At 37.0% G+C, this 18,123-nt stretch overlaps 1 long non-coding RNA gene across 2 annotated transcripts in view; it reads right to left on the minus strand.

Moving 5' to 3' along the window:
• Positions 1–11,474, minus strand: part of LOC138685602 (uncharacterized) — a 91,883-nt gene extending 80,409 nt beyond the window's left edge. For both annotated transcript variants that reach the window (XR_011324921.1, XR_011324927.1), the window contains exon 1: positions 10,893–11,474. This is a non-coding gene — a long non-coding RNA (uncharacterized lncRNA). The remainder of the gene's footprint in view (positions 1–10,892) is intronic.
• Positions 11,475–18,123: the final 6,649 nt, after the last annotated feature.

Genomic DNA, 18,123 nt, shown 5'->3' on the forward strand with positions numbered 1-18,123 from the left:
CCACATTTGGTACAGAATAGTAACAGGATGGGCTTACAAGTGTACCCTGTCTCTGCTTAATCTCCTCCAGGCTTCAGATAGTTAGCAACACAATGTGTTCTAATTTAAAAGGATCTATACTTCAGACACTTTTCAAAATTTTACCATAAAAGCACAGCAAATTTAACAGCGGTTAATAATTTTGCCTCATTTAAGACTTGTCCCATGGCACAAACAAATGCCCTTGACTCTGTAAAATTTATATTCTAAATAAGAATCAAAAGAAAATCCAATCTTCTTACCCAAGACACTCATTCTTTCCTTGCTATCCCTTTCACCAATAGGTGAGAAAAGCATTCATGAAAACAGAAAAATCTGCATTAGAATGAACATGAAAATCTACAAATCAAATTCTGTTCTTACTGGTAACATGCAAGACTTGTGTGTGAAACAATCATATTCATTCATTATTAAACAGTTCCTAGTACATACCAGTATATCCCCAAATACCTCAGGGAGCATGGCATCACACCCATCAGAAAACAGGACTCTAAAACACCACAGAAAATACAAATAGTAACAACTAATTGGTTGCTGAAGACTTTCAGGTAATTACCCAGGCTTCATGGCATTCAGCACTCAAAAATCTATTGGGTGGAACAGATGGGAGAAAAGCAGAAACATCGTTTTCATTGCTTTTGAAATGAATAGGTCTGAAGTTTCAGGAAGGCAGAATGTTCTAAATAGCACAATATATTCCCTCCTTCAGAATTTCACAACCTCATGAGAAGTATGTTTGGGTTATATTGCTTGATGACTGACTCCATTATGGCTAATGAATGATGATGGTACTTGCAAAAGTTAACGTGTACCCAATACTCTATTTGTGTGAGAAACAGTTGCAGACAGGAAATTCAAAAGAACTTCCTCTTGCTCTGCTGAAGCATGATAACTTCACTAATTCAGTCTTGGCAACTGTTTCTTACTTTGGGACCAAAAAGTGATGTTGTCCAACACTTAACTGCCTGTTGTTTAGTAATAAACACCTGCTAGTATTTACCACCAAAACTTCTTTGAATTGCAATTAAATCCAGATTCAAGCAGGAGATGGGTGGCAAAGTTCAGGTTCGCAAGATTTTACTTTTTTTTTTCTTCTGACAGAGGATATTCTAATTTAAGCTTTTCAGGTCATATGACTGTACACATGGAAACCTGGATGATGACCAAATTGCGCTGCATGAGAAAGTCTGAAAATTCAAGAAATCAAGGTCAGCGAATTTTTAAGATTATTACATTAGTGCATCGAATTTCTGAGTCTGTTTTATCCATTTTATCATAGTTTTTGCTAACAAGTCCTGTTACAGAATTTTTTTAAGGTAAGAGATGGTGAAGGAAAGGGTACACAAAAAATGTGGGAAATGTGATACAATGGTATTTTTCATTCTTAACAATGAATCACTGTTCTCTTTCTTCCATGGCCTATAAATCCAGTACTAATACTAAACGCTGCAATGTCTCATAAATTCCATTATATATCCTGAAGGCATTCAAATATTCACAATGTTGTTTAAATAGACATTCAAATAAAATTTTATTTTTAAAATGCTGCTTAGCTTCTTCCATTTTTCTCCTTTCTGACAGGTAGTACGAGCTGAAAATGATCTAACTTGTAAACAAAATTGGATTTCAGGTGACAATTTTACTCTATGGCCTGTCTAAATGCAAAGGTGAAACCAATTAAATTAAACTGTTAATTCTTTTTATAACTAACTTTTATGTGTTTCGTATTGTTTTAACCAATGCTTCCAAATTCTGTTGAGCTATAAAACAGAGAAAACCTTAAAACACACAGAGATTTAAAGTTTCAGTTTAGGGCTTGGTATGCTAATTAATTAATGCTATTTTCATTCCTTTTAAACCTGTAATAAATTGCTTGTTAGAGAAAGCAGAGAAAAGGTACACTGCAGAAAGCCTTTGTTATATTGGGGCTGTATTTTAGAAATAAAAGGAAAATAGTTTGCTAGTAACTGGATGCCCCTCAAATTATTATATTAGCAAATCTACATTCTCTGGTTTTTTTGAGATCTCCCACACTACCAGACATGCTCATGCTAGAACTTGAATGACTGAATGAGACCTTGTACTTAGAATGCCTGAAAAGCATAGGTCAACTGTACATAGTAATGACTTGCTAGGCCTGAGATTTGCATTGTCGGTGTTCTCGTTGGCAGTACCTATAGAAAGTAGAGGGGAAGAAATGCAGACAGAAGTAGAGAGGAGAGAAGCAGAAGGGGAATCTGTGTGACAGCATGGAGAGGACATAGGCAGACAGGATCAGTTTCAAAGAAATGGACAAAAATTAGATAATTAGCACAGCCCAATTTTCCTGAGACTTGGAACATAATGCAAGTTTCCTTGCAAGTTTTCCTCACTCTCAGCAAATACATGTGAAACCCCAGGGAAAGCATGTGCCTGTTATTCTTACTTGAGGGAGTGTGACACAAAAAGAACAATTATATTGCTAGTCCATGAAGCTGCTGGATCCAGAAGTTCTCTCACACTGTTGTACCATTTGGTTCCACACACTAGAATTTCATGCGGTTCCCATAGTTTGTTTTTTGATCACAGAGACAAGTACAAAACACAACTATCAGAAGCTAAAACGTGCAAGGATAAAGTTTGCCAAGGCAATCCAAATTCAGTCTCATGTCAGTACTTGTTATAAATGGTCCTTAATTACAAGAATGCAAACTATTTTTCATTGCACCTTTGTCCCAGTTAGGGATTTCTTCAATATATTCCTTTATATATGAAATGCCATATCCTACTGCCTTTAAAAACACAACCTCATGTGGTTTACATTTCTCTGGAATATATAGAAGAGACAGTGTCCTATGTATTATCATTCACACAAAGAAGTTGCTCCTCTCCTACCTTTAATGAAGAAAAAAGTGGGAAAAAAAGCATTGGTGATACTGATACTACAATAAACCAGTGCCTTAATCCCCAATTCTTATGCAAGTGGCTTTAAAGAAAACTTAACTAGCCATTATTTCTGGGCCTTAGAGTGCCAGAGCGGTTAGATTTTTTTTTTTTTTTCTTCTCAGCACCAATTATGTAGATGATTTTAAGAAATTTATTGCATAATTATTGTGCTTTTCACATATTTCCTTCTGTATGCTTCAAATTCTACAGAGCATTTCCAGTATAATACCTTGGCACTCAATGTAATTATGCTGGAAACTATTTTCGCCTTTTTATTTCAATCCATTAGGGTGCTTATAATAGGATATTGTATTGGATTCTATTTATTTTTAAACGGCAAACATGAAATAGATGTGAATATCACACAATAAATGTACCCTTATAAACCTCTACAAATTGAAACAATTACTGAAATGGCATGTATCTGTTTTTACTAGAGTCTGTGCCAATTGATGTTTTTCTTGTTTCACACTGGAAATTACCTAATGCAGACAATTAAGACCAACTATAGTATCACCATACTCTCTCCGCTAAAAGTATTATCTCAGCAGCTCATTCGAACCACATTAATAAAAATATTTTGACAACAAGGAGAAGTAACAGCCTTGAAAGAGCTGTTATGAAATCTGAATAGCACAGAAAACTCCTAAATCGTTACCTAACTAGATCTAGTCTGCTAATCATGCCATAGATCTGTAACAGCAGCCCTTATTTTTCTCTGTTGCATGTGTTGTATAATAATTGCATTGAAATCAGTGTATATGTAAGGATTGCTGAATCTGACAATAACAATTTATTATAAACCTACCTACATTTCAGGGCACAAATATATCATCCCCTGAGCATTCTAGATAGCAAGTCATACATGTACTTGTCACAAGTGCTCTTATCTTGTAAAACATAGCCTTGACTTTAGGGTATTAATTGTACGTAAGATGTGTCTGATTGAGGCATTACGAAGGTACCACTTCGGAGGATTACTGATGGATTAGTCGTCTTTTTAAGAGCTGGTCTTTAGGAAACTAAGGCTAAGATTGTAAATCCAACTAGGTACCTAGTGCACTTACAGAGACTGTTTATTCCCAGTTTAAAGAAAAAGTGACTCAGCTATCAGTTTAATATGTGAGAAGTGATGAAAGTAAAACTGTGCTTTTCTCTACTCCCTGAAAGCCCTTGGTGAGATCATTATTGTATCTATAACATTTCTTCAGTCCACCCTTTATTAGCATTGATCCAACTCTAGAACTACAGCAGCAAGCTGAACTGTCACTCAAATCACACAGGTTATAACCAGGTCACGCTGTCTACACTGGGAAGGCAGCATGCTCATCTTCTAGAGAGACCACTCATTCATCAACGTTACCAGCTAATGAATGGATTAACACTGGCAGCAACTAAGAAGGCATTTTTTTTTTCCTGATTGGTTATGGTTCAGATAAAGAGATGCAATCATGAACACAGTGACAGTCCAAAACCATTTGCTCTCCTTGAGCATACACAACAAAGTAGAAGCTACCATTCAGTACTCATATGGATTGTTTTTCAATATCAATAAGTGACAGAATAATTATATGGAGTAAAAAAGAAGGTGGATCTACAATAACACAAGATTAAAACAATAATGGTAAGAAGAAGGAAGAAGCACTGAAGAAAGGCTTTCTTCCCAGACTTCACAATGGCACGATTGTCAGCTATGTAAAACTATATCCAACTACCACTAATGCCTAAAGGCATCAAAGACAACTATTATGTAGATTTTGTATGTGCCAGAATTTCTTTACATGTCAGTTAGGAAGGCTGCATGACCTTGACACTAGAACAAGAAGACTGTGAAATCTGCAGACTCACACTGAAAAGCCTGCCTTAGAGAAATGTCACTCACAGAACCTGAATTGCTCTAAGACACTTGTAAAGACTGATGAATTTCAGCTGTTAAGCTCCTTTTAAAAACAGAGCAATCCTGAAACAATGATTAAGTATTGAGGTCTTTCTCCTTAGCTACTCTTGTTAGCACTGTAGAGAAAAATGTTGTAAAAGCAATGTTTTATCTTGCTTCTGAAAATTAACCATAAAAATTAAATTATCAAGAAAAGGGCATTGTAGCTCTAGGATGGTTCCTATCAAAAGATCTCAAAGCAACTTATAGACATAGATTAATTCAGCCTGGAATCAACTGCAAATGTATTTTTCACTTATATGAGGAAAACTGGACAATCAGAAAAATCAGCTGAAAGGGATTATGCAGGTATTATGACAGGCCTCAGCATTAAAACACCCAAATCTTCCAACCTCCTGTCCCTAACACAGTTAAAACCCCACCTTTTCATCTGTCAGGTAGCTAAATCATGCCCATTCAGGGGTGTGCAAAAAAATTAAAACACATGTGCCATAGGTGTGGAGTCAGCGCATATAACTTAAAACATTTCTAGTACCTTGGGAATGCTCTCCTTCACTGCAAGACAGCCTCCACCCTCTCTCAAGGAGCCTAGTGAGTGCTGAGCAACCACAGAATAGCCTCCACTACAAGTTCTATATACAGGAAAGGTAATTTTAGAGCTCAGGGTGCTACAAAAGCATTAATTCCTCAACATTTGGATTCATAATGTGGTTTTAAAAGGTAAATCTTATTTTAATATATATATATGTAACAGGCTTGCTATAATGGTATCCCATGTTTATTGAGAACTGTAACTATCATAATCAGTGTACAGAATGGTCAGGAGACATTTTTAGCAAGTAAACATCACCCAGTAGATTTCTTCCAGCCTGGTACCATGAACCTGCAGTCACACTTATTGGGCAAGGTTGACAGGAACTTCAGCTAAGCTCCTGCTATATCGAGGTTATAAAATTTTCATTGTCTCTCCTTCCAGGTGTTATAGAAAATAGGTCTGAGTAATGCTTTGACAACTTAGTTGACATATTCAAAACATTTGCCCCAAGGTTCTTAACAAATTGCAAATCTTAAGGCTGATCCCAATAGCACTCTCATATTCATATCTCAGATATCATATTTATAGCTGATATTCATCTAAAATGGAATTACTCTATTATTAGTGACTGAAAACTTCTTACTTACTTTATCAAGTGTTAATATGTAACATGTTCTTACTTACAAGAAGGTGGTAAAAAGTATTGCCCCATTCTCCCAATTTGTTGCGTGTTAATTCAGTAATCTATTGGGATTGATTCTAATTAAAATTAATGGGAATATTTCCACTGAGTCAGGAGTCCGGCTAAAGCCAGTAAGGGCCAGATTTCCAAAGTCTGGAAAAAATGCACTGACTTGTAAAATGGTCGTTGTGCTGCTAAAATGTAAAACATTTTGATTCTTGAGGGAAAAAGACCACAAACTATAGTTTTTAATTCAAAATTGACGACTTCCCCAATAGTCTAATCAAGTGTAAGAGACTGTTATGGGCTGACTAAATATACTTCTAGAATTTAAAAACCAGAACACTCAAGTTCATATTCAGCTTGATCTTGCTTCTGTAAAGAAGCCTAGCCAGGAGGTTCAAAGGAGACAGGCATGAGAGTGAGGTGTCCTGTATTCACAATATTTCTCATACTCTGAAGAGGAATCCAAAGCAGCAAGTCTTGTGTTTGAGTTTTGATATAAAGTTTGATGAAATTCCAATTTGAAAATTATCCTGGTCTGAACAAATTTCGTTTGTCAAGCCAGCCAGAACCAGCTCAATTTTGAAGATTTGGATTCTAACAGAATAACTAGAAATTGCTTTAGATTGTTCTGAGAAAAGCTGGAAAGGAAGAGTTTGTGGTCTACCAGCACTATCACTGAAAGAATTACTGTGCATTTCTAGAGCCAGGTGCAAGCAGTTGCACTCACTCCACTTGGATGGAGGTTTTCTTCATCTGGGCACTGAGATGATGCAGTCCAGAAGCTACTTACTGATGTTAACAAGATGCTGGGCCTAAACTAACATATCCTGCACCCACCAAGGCTTATTAGCTCAGGTCTAGTGCCATGTGAAAATAAATTTCTGGCTCTCAGATTCAGCTGACTCACAGTGCATGAGTGCAATAAACGCACTCCCACCTGCTGCCTCCATGGAGATACAGTGGTGAAAACACCCTCAAGAGGGCCCTTACATGGCAGGAGGCAGAATGTAATAGAAGATGATGAACTTTTTTAATAATCATTGTATGAAAAGTCACAATTAAATTGCAACAAAAAGCTATATTTAAATCAACCCCCTTTCAGAAATTCTTTTGATAGTGAAGAGCAAAAGGAGTTGGTAGATTGGGAATTATCTACATTATTATAATTAAAGGGAGAGAGATTCTACATCTTCATGCTAGAGCAAAAGAAAAGAAAACTTAAGCAAATAAAGCAGAGCTGAGTCAGAAGTGGGTTACTGACAAATTAAAGCTGCTGAAATATGCTTGCTGGAAAAGAGGGAAGGGATTAAAAAACAAACTCCTGTGGAAAATCTGCTATCTTATTCCAGAAAAGCAGAAACGATTTTAAAGAAGGGCTTTCAAATAAGAGGCAAATTGGCAACTTCCTAAGAAAGAACTGGATAAGCTCTAAGCAGCTTGGTTTATCAAATAGAAATTTGCTTTCAAAAGGGGTACACTGAAACAGAAGTAAGGAAAACAGGAAAGTTTGCCCAGGAGTGAGCCTCCAGCTTATTTGTAGGGGAAACACTGATCAAAGCTTGCCAAAACTAGAGAGTATTTAAGGTCTTGTTAACACAACTGACAAAAATCAAACTTTATTTTCAGCTATAAATAGCAGTACAGGAGCTGTAACAATCAAAATTTAATCTGAAATAGAACTGTTTCAAGTAAGTTGATTCTAACTCAAGATTTCATCCTGTTCTTACTGAAAAAAAAAAAAAGCCTCCATTGATGCCTGACATGATTACAAAATGACAACATACAGAGTTCAGGCTTCAAATGTGATCTGATTTGAGCAGTTGCACACCACTGTGAGTGAAAAGGTGGAGAAAATCTCAGCTGGGAAAGGGAACACATACTATGGCAACTAACATACAATTTTATACAATGACTGCATGAGATATAGGTCAGTGAAACTATCAGCAAGGGTGCTGTCAGGGAAACCACAAGATAGCACAGAGGAAACTAAATGCACTACTTCTAATTTACCAGGAATGCCCCGCATACATGATCAAGTGTCCATGCAACAGCTAGGGTACTACTTGAAAAAGCTTAGTACTACTTGAAAAGGAAACTGCTGCATAGTACCGTGTTTCTACAACTCCCAACTTAGAGAGCACTGGCCTCCAAGTGTGTGGGAGTCAACATCACAGAAATAATGACTAAAAGACATTCTCTGAAAAATTCAAAGAATTACTATAAACACGACTTTTTTTTAAGCTATTATTGGAAGTCACATCATTTTCTCCCATTTCAATTAAGCTTAGGTGATGATATTTTGACTATTCCTGTGGTATTGCATGGACAAATGAGAATAATTGAGCAATGCCTGTACCTTTCTACAGAAGTAATCCTGTACAGAAATACTCTTCCTACTCTCTCTGCTAAAATCTCAAGTCTCTGCTTTGTCATTAAACTGAGTGAATGTTTTCCCACCAGCCTCTATAGACGCTCTCCACATCTCATGCTGGAGCTCTTCCACTTTGTACAATTTAATTCAATGCTCCTTGGACCAGAATGAAGGAGGTTGACTATAAAGACATGAGAAAAAAAAGTAGTAACTTCAACACATATATAATTTATATATAGTGGAGCAGTTCCAACCAGACGGTTTGAAAGAATCTACCTAGAATAAAAAGCCAAGAGCCTGCTAATTGGATATTTGCTTCGGTTGTTAGAAATTGATGTTACACTGAATCTAAGGTGACTTTACCTACTCTGAGCTGTTTAATCTACCTCTGACCAGCTATATTTTGCCTTGAAGTCTGTATCAAATATATGCATATGACCCATATTGCTCTTCCAAAAGAACCTAAGAATGCAAACTTTTTTGCAGAGCCCAAAATAAGGAGGAAGCCTATTCAAATATATAAATCCACACACTTGCTTTCAGCAATGTATGTATGCTCGGGAGAACCTGCAGATGAGGTAAATTACCTCTATATGCACAATATCCTTTGCTTATGTTAACCCTTTGAAGAACATGTAAAGACTCTAAGGAAAGCACTGCGGCAGTTTTACCTAAAGTTTTTTGACTGACTTCTTGAAGAGACAGGTAATTTATTTGTGAATGACAACCCTTGGCTGAAGTTGGATGAAGAATGCAGACAATAGCATGGTGTCGTGTTTTAACCCCAACCAGCAACTAAGCACCACGCAGCCGCTCACGCACTCCACCCCACCCAGTGGGACGGGGGAGAGAAGCAGAAGGAAGAAGGTAGAACTTGTGGGTTGAGATAAGAACAGTTTAATAGGACAGAAAGGAAGAAAATAATAATTATAATAATAACAATAATAAAATGACAATAATAATAAAAGGATTGGAATATACAAAACAAGTGATGTACAATGCAATTGCTCACCACTCGCCAACTGATGCCCAGTTAGTTCCAGCAGCGATCTGTCCCCCAGGCCAACTCCCCCCAGTTTATATGCTGGGCATGATGTCCCATGGTATGGAATACCCCTTTGGCCACTTTGGGTCAGCTGCCCTGGCCGTGTCCCCTCCCAACTTCTTGTGCCCCTCCAGCCTTCTTGCTGGCTGGGCATGAGAAACTGAAAAATCCTTGACTTAGTCTAAACACTACTTAGCAACAACTGAAAACATCAGTTTATCAACATTCTTCTCATACTGAATCCAAGACATAACACCATACCAGCTATTAGAAAGAGAATTAACTCTATCCCAGCCGAAACCAGGACACATGGCTATTCTTGTACTTGGAAAGAAACTACGAAATGGTGAGGAAAAAAAGTCTCAAAAGCAGCTAAATTTGTCTTCCATCAGATGTCCATTCACAGAGTTTCTACAATAGAAAAGTAGATCCACAATTTTCTGAAGAAAAGGAAGGAAAATAATCTGGGCTGAAACTCTCCAATCACTTATATGGACTGAGCAACACCAGAGAGCTTCAAACCAGCAACTAGTGCCCCCATGACAGAGCCCTCAGTTTTAGTCTGTCCTCATGACTGACACTTTTCCTACATGTAGCTCTTCCAGGAATAGGATCAAAGACAATCCCAGAAGAGAGACATTGGCTATGAAGCAATAAAACTAACTAGAGCACAGACGAATTGTCACCATCATCTGGAAAAACTGAAGCTTCTAGCTTTGAAAGGGCTGTAACTGCCTAATGTAATGGCTTCACTTAACTTCACACAACGCTTCCTGGTTTACAATGACAACCTGTTAACCTGTATCTTCATCTCAACAAGATGAAATGCCACATTAGCAGCTCAAAGAAAAAGTTGAACCTAACTTTACAGTTACCCTCATCCAAATATATCTTATGCAGGAGAGTTCTGGTATATAAGTATATATACATTCACAGAAGAAAACCACAGAAAAACAACCAAGGATGTTTTTAATTCTGTCTTTATCCTTTAGGTGAAAAAAAAAATGCAACTATCTTGTGTTAGTGTTACTCCAAACACTTTTGCAGTAGAGATTCCTTTGGAGATTTACAGCACTCAGTAAAGCATGTTACATGAAAGACATTTTGGCCACAGAAAGACCTCCCTTCCTAAAATTCTTGACTAATCTTTGGCAAATAATGTGACAAAACAATAGGAGATACAGCAGAACCACTATCCAAAGAGATGAGTATTTGCATTTGCGGACATGTATAGTGGGAAACCAAACTGCCAACTAAGCTGGCACTACTTTCAATATAAAAGAGACAAGTGTTATGATGGAGAGATAAGACTTGAAGAAACTGGAGGAATGACCATTCTCATAACAATTCTGCTATAACAACCTCAGTTAAAACAAAACCAACTAATATTACCTTTTCAAGAGTAAATTCAAACTTTAATCATTAGGTATGATGGTGTGCTAACATCCAGGAGATTCCAAGCAGCTATGAGTCTTCTCACAAGTTGAGCGCTCACCCAGTTCTGGAAAAAAAAAACCACAAACAAACAAACAAACAAAAAAACCCAACCCAAAATCAAACAAAAACCCCCAAACAATCAAATCATTGCACAATGCATAAACTGTGAAACTAATTGGCACAGGCTATTACAGAGAAAATTAAATATAAAAGGTTTCAAAAATCAAATAAATAAATTCACCAGTGAAAAATATACTAAGTGACATTAATGGCTGTACTTTTCTGGTACGTTAGACTACAGGGAAACAAATTAACTTTCAGTTTAGAAAAGGATTTCTTGTCATTACCTCATAGTGTGGTTAGCCACAATATTGAGTGGGTAAAATTGCCCACCTGATGATTCAATCTAATATCATTGCTGGTTCATTTATTTAATTTTAACGGTGAATCTGATTAATACTTAAAATACTTACATTTCTTGTTAGCTTAATGAAAAACAAAGTGATTTTAGTTTAATGATATGTTTGGTTCTAATTTCAACTTGCTTGTTACAAGCCACAGAAAGAATGGAGAGGATTTTTTTCCTCATTTTCTTTCTGACAGAAACTTGTGCTTGAATTGTGAGTGTAAATAAAATTACTGAATTTATCTAGGTGCCACATAATTTTCAATAAATTAATCTGTTCTTCCTTTACACTCCTGAAAATGTCAGTACATCTCATGACACACACATGAAATTAATGGCAATTAACCACCTCCCTTGGTAGTCAGCTTCCCATTGTGTGATGAAACATAGCTCAGGTTGGTTGTGGCTGCCTGAATCTCTTATAGTTGCCTAATAATAACTTTTTCCCCATCACAAATATAACTATTAACAGAAAACAGGACATAAACAAAATTTGTCAGAAGTTATTTAAAATGGTCTTCTTGGTGCAGTTAGTGTTTCTTACATAGAATTACAAAACTTTAAAAAAAAATCACATTAATAGTGGTCCCTTAAGACACTTTAAAGGTCATGTTATCAATAATGATACACAGATTATCAACAAATCCAGACAAGACAGAGATACTTTGATTTGGTGATACCAAAGACATTTTGAGTGTGCCCTGAAGGATGAGTTAACAAAGAAACAAAATATCCCCTATCAAGTTCTTACCATAACCATTTAATTTAGCAATAAGTCCCCATTGTATTTGCTGCCAGAGATTATGCTTTTAAAAACAGGAAGACTTCCCCATATTAATTGTTTATAGGTATTTATCCTGCCACAGTGAAATGTACATCATTCCTTTAATGGTGAACATAAAATATTTACTTATGTGCATCTCACTGTATTTTATTACAGGAGAAAATATCATTCCCTGAAGCCAATATCTAAACTCCATTTCATGTCATTAGTTTTTACTTATAGCAGCTAAAGATCAATTAAGTCAGTACATTTTTATTACATTAAATAAACTGGAGGGGTTGAATGAATTTTGTTCATATTTTCACTGTTACAATTTGTTTCTATTAATTGTCAGTTAAGCTAATTGCTACCTTTGAATCATGGTAGTTAACGCTAATATACAAATACTGTTTGGTTGTTGTTTATGTTTGCCATAAATTAATTGCCATCAAAATTAACCTCTCTCACTGACAAGTGATAAATTACAAGGAAGTTGATAGTCTTCTACCAGGCTTCACTAAGTTTCCATTCACTAGATAAACACTCCTATTTAAAAGGGTAAGGCAAATACAATAGCAGCCACAGGTCAGCAACACATCCTAACACATGCTATTAAAGTAAACTAATTTGATACTAATGGAATGTTCAAAGTAAAACACCAGTTCAAAGACAGCTGAGAAAAGCACTTGCTACTTAGACTCTCCACGTATGGCAGGTATAACATTCAGCCCATGAAACAAACGCTGCAGCCTGCATATGGACCCAGAAACAGGGTACATGGCTGGACTAGCATTTAGGCACTAGGCTGTGGAGTCAGCAGTAAGAGGCCAATGCATTTGTCTGGAGAGACAAAGCCGGGGACTATACTGGAAATTAGACTACACAGGAGGGATGGTGCTGAACAGTGAGACATGGGCAACTCAGGTGATTGTAAACTGGCAGTCGAAGTGGTGGCAAACTGGCAGAAGCTTTTTGCAACTGCAAGAATAGAACTAATCAGCAAGACCAGACTAAACTATCAGCCAAACAATGTAGAGGCTGACCCACCTTCTTACACCTATCACACCATGAGAAAGTTTAGTCCACTACTTGCTGTCTGGTGTTGGTACCTCACTCAGCTGCATCTCTCTCCAACAGACTTCAGGAAATAGATTCTGCCCTCAATTGCCTAACAGAAATCAGCAGGGCTGCTCAGCTGTAAAAGAAAGAATAATTCATTCCAATAACATGGGCTAGGAGCTAAACCTAAACTAGTCTACCTCTACTGATTTGAATTGATTTACACCTGGGATTAATAGGCTATTGACATTTGCATCCAAGTATACAGACCAGACCATGACTTTAAGACAAAGCCCTCAGTTAGCAAAAAAAGCAGAAACAAAGCAACCTAGCCTGCAGAGCTGAAGAGGAGTGTGATAAAAGTAAAATACATCCCAAGCACTGTTGGGGGGAGGGGGGGGATGGGGAAGCCTGATAGAAGAGTCTTAATGAGGTAAATATATTCTAGCTTTGCTGCTGCGCTACTGAGTACACAATCTTGAATATATTTCAGTAAGCAAAGATTGAAGGATGCAAAGGGGTTTTAATGAAGGGAGGGTAACCCAGGTGGAATGTAAAACACCATTTAAGAGATATCTTAGAGCTGGAAATCAAAATCTCTATTTTTGTGATAATAAATTGGTAAACAGTATCCTCAAAGCCCTTTCTTGTCCTCAAGCCTAACTGAAACACAGGTCAGTGCTCCAAAATTGGTTTTTGAAGCTAAGTTCTTTGGGTTTTTTCCTGCCCAGTAGACATTTTGCACACTGTCATAGTAAGAAGTGTTTTCCCTTCTCCATCCATTACATAGTCTGAGACAAAGATGCTACGCTGGTAAGAAATTGGGATTTGAGTATCTTTGGGCCTATGAAGCACTAAGCTTTGGTTTCCCACATACTGAGCAAATATCCTAACCAAGAGGATATTATACACATCAATAGTTGCATTTCAGAAAGGCAGCACCCATAGCTCTGTTTTGTAAGTGTATGGTCATTTCAAAGTATGTTAGATTTACCTGGAATGCTGAGGGATTTCAGCTCTAGAAGACTACCACATGCAAGATCCACAAAGAAGGCCTAAGTGATGCACATCTATCCTTCCTAATTCCAAGAAACTATGCAGGCTAATTCAAGATGTAAGAGGAGTTGGACTGTTTTCTCTGTTTCACTTAAACAGAACTGGATTCCCCAGCTAAAATGTAGCTTTCCTTAATATCTCTGTATGATAATGTTTAACATACAATCCACTCATAACTATCACGTGTGTGACTCTTGATAGACTAGATAGCTCTCAAGTGCTCACCAATAAAGCTTTTTCCAATTAACCCTTCACCAAGAAAAGCTTATAAAGAGTTTGCGTATCACATAATGCAGTTCATTTCCAGATTTCTTCCAAAGCCAGTATAAACTCCCATATCCTCGGGTGCAGTACTCAGCACTGCTAGGTGGAAAAATATTTGCAGATCATTGTTATGCGGTCAGGTCTTTGGAAAATACATTCAGTATTTCAAGCAACTTGATATTTGATGTAGATGAACTTATTGCATATTCAGATTCTCTCTTGAATTCATACCTGCCATTGTAAAACAAGAGAATATGAATTATAAGACCCTTAAGCAACGTATGCAGAGGATTAATCACGTTGTAGTCTATCTGGGCACTGAATGTCACCATTGCTCCACGCAAATACTGTGCCGTTGAAAGTGCAATTACTAGACTGTAGATAAAGTGAGCCATAAAATGAGAAATCTCATCATATTTGACAGTGCATTGTGAAGCATTCCCCATTAAGGGATGGGAATAAAATGTTTATGAGCTAATTTATTCCAAACATGTTTGTAACTGTCTATGGTTAGCACTGTTTGATCCAAGAAAAGGTTACGCTGATTTGAGTGGGAAAGACACAAAACCTCAAACTCTGAGCATAGACACCAAGGTTGAAATCTTTTTTCAAACCAAGACTACATCAGAAATATTACCTCCAGTCAAATCACACAAATTCATTGCTCCCCGGCGGCTAAAAGAAACTCATTGTTTCTTTGCTTGTATTGTTCAAATAACTGGTGTGTGTGTATTACTTTATCTTTGCCTTTCTACTGCCATATACAATAGTACTGCCAGGAAAACTGTTTTCTTCTTCGACACACCTACCTGAAAAAAATAAGGGGGGGCAGGGGAGCAGGTAGAAAAAAAATTGGTGTTTGTTTATGCTCTCACTGAACACCAACATTGGAAGAAATACCAGATTATACAATATGGATGTGCAAAAAAAAAAAAAAAAGGTGTTAATAATAAAAAACTGAAAGGCATTACCTTCTGTATTTGACAAAAGCTGTTAGAAAATATCAAGCTCAGCAATATCAAGTAAAAAAAAAACAGTGATTTTAAAAAATCTAAAACAGCTGCCAAAATTTAAAGACAGAATGCAAACTGCAGAATGTAAGTCTTGATAATAATGGTGTAATATATAATTGAATATCCTCTAAAAACCAGAGCTGGTCCTTCTGAAAAATAAATGGAAAGGCTAACAACCCAGTTTAAGTCATAGTCTATTATGTTTGAAAAAGCAATCTTAACTCCCTCAAGGTAATTGAAATTTCCTTCATCTGTCTCAGCTTGAGCAGTTGCCAGTATGTACATCCAATATAAAGAAGACAGAGCAAACTTTAAACCATATATGGTATTGAACTAAAGCTACCCACCAGCATGAAAAAGATAATCATTTGGCAGATTAGTAAATTAATTATAACCCAGGATAATATAAGGACACTCAAACTCATCCCATTCTATGTTAATACAGATGCAAAACTACTGAAAGCGAGGTATGAAACAGGGGCACCCATAATCCAAAAATAGGGGGATTTGGTCCCTGAAAGAGAGTTGAAGAAAGCAATGTAAAATTAGAACTTAATCTTGCCATTCATTAAAGTAGGACACACTGTCTTCTTCTGCATTTGCTCAGTATATAGTGTAATTACAGATGAGTAAGAATTGAAGGTAGTAAAACTGGGACTACAACTTTTAGGAAAAAAAATTAACAGAGAAGGCATATTACTAGTGAGGAATATAGCCTTTCTCCTTTTACTCTGAAATTAGTCAGAGTGACAGCCACTTGTGCCAGCTGAGCACATGTGGTAACATTTGGTCCACCTATTTTAGAGTAGGGGGACAATCCTATTCCCCCATACGTAAAGGTAGTAAAAAGTTTTCCAGTTGAAAATTTCTTTAGAGAAATATGTAGGTTTTCAAAGTCACAAATCTATATGGTTTTCTGATGCTTTGTTCACCCCTCTGGTGAGACCACAACAAGCCCCCATGAACATGCATGTTCCCAGCTGAGTTAATACTGACATGGCAGCCAGGCTTCCAATTGTGCCACAGCCCAAGAACACTAAGAGTCTCTGCAGCAGTTTTATCCCTTGCAGGGACCTCTAAAAAGTTTCAAGAAAAGGAAAAGGAGACAATGCTGTTAGTTCTTCTAAGGACAATTTTTGAATTCTTATTCCCAGGGAGGTCTTAAAAATTAATTTTTCCTTCCCCTTCTGAAAGATTTTTCCTTACCCCTCAGAACATGCAAGTCAGCTGTTGTCCATCTAAAATCCCACTTGTTAAACATGAGGCAAGAGTGGGATCTCTTTATGTTAAAAACAAGGATGTCTAAGAAGTTCTGACACTCCAACTTCATTCCAGAGGGTTCATTTTCACAAGGCACTGACACATTCAGAAAATAACATCCTTTTTAATTTCACAGCAGATTGCTCTTTACTAGAACAATTTTGTCACTGTTACATCAATCCAAAATATACTGAAAACTCTGAAAATTATAGGACTTACCCTGCCCTAATTCCATCTTGCTGGTTTTATTACTTGCTCTAGCATCTGTGGTAGCAGACTTATAAAGCCTGATATGTGCTATTGCATTCTCCACAGAACATCCAATTCTCATTGAAGTGAATTATCAGGTGGAAGATAGGCTTCACTGGTGGAGACTGTTGCTTAAACAGACACACATTATCTACAGAGCAAAAAAGGGATTTCCCAAGATACCTACTGAAAATTGACAAACTATATTATATTCCCGCTTAGTGACAACCTCTTCCACTTGGAAAAGTAGTAAATATATGCTGTAAAGGTATATTGTTAAAAGAGCTGTGGCCCTGGAAGTAATTATCTGAAAGAGATCAGGGACATAAAAAAAATTCAGGCATCTGAGGAAGAGAGACCATTACTGCATATAAGCACAGGGATGAATGGGACTGAAAAGAGCTACAGCAAGTGTTAAGCAGAAGAGATCGGGACCCCTAAATATGAAACTAGAGCTAGATAAAGACTAGAGATCATACCTACCTTCTGAGTGAAGGTATTTTTATTGAAAATATTTTTATGAGAATTTTTTTCTTGTGACTTTCTTTTCCTCATTCAGGCCATTTATTCCGTTTACCAAAAAGTAGCAGGGGAAAAAAAGACAAATATTGTACGTTTTCTCTACTGCAATAAGTTCTGTTTTGAGGGAGAAAGGTATGCCATTTTTTCCAGCATACTACTGGGTAACACTTACCTATCCACCTGTATATCTTTCACATAGCTCTTGATTAAAAAATTGGCAGAATTCTCATTTCTTTCAAAATGGAATTTCAGTTCTCTTTACATTCTCAGCTCCCTGAAATAGTCACTCTGCAGTCAAAATATTTGTAAGCCATTCAACATCTTCCTCTCTGTGTTGGTTTTGGATGGGATAGAGTTAATTTTCTTCACAGTAGTTACTATGGGGCTATGCTTTGGATTTGTGCTGAAAACAGTGTTGATAACACAGTAATTGTAATTGCTGAGCAGTCCTTACACAGAGCCAAGGCCTTTTCTGCTTCTCCCCCCACCCCACCAGCGAGGAGGCTGGGGGGGCACAAGAAGTTGGGAGGGGACACAGCTGGGACAGCTGACCCCAACTGACCAAAGGGATATTCCAGACCATATGATGTCATG

The sequence above is a fragment of the Haliaeetus albicilla genome, chromosome 1 (assembly GCF_947461875.1).
Source record: "Haliaeetus albicilla chromosome 1, bHalAlb1.1, whole genome shotgun sequence".
Lineage (NCBI taxonomy): Eukaryota > Metazoa > Chordata > Aves > Accipitriformes > Accipitridae > Haliaeetus > Haliaeetus albicilla.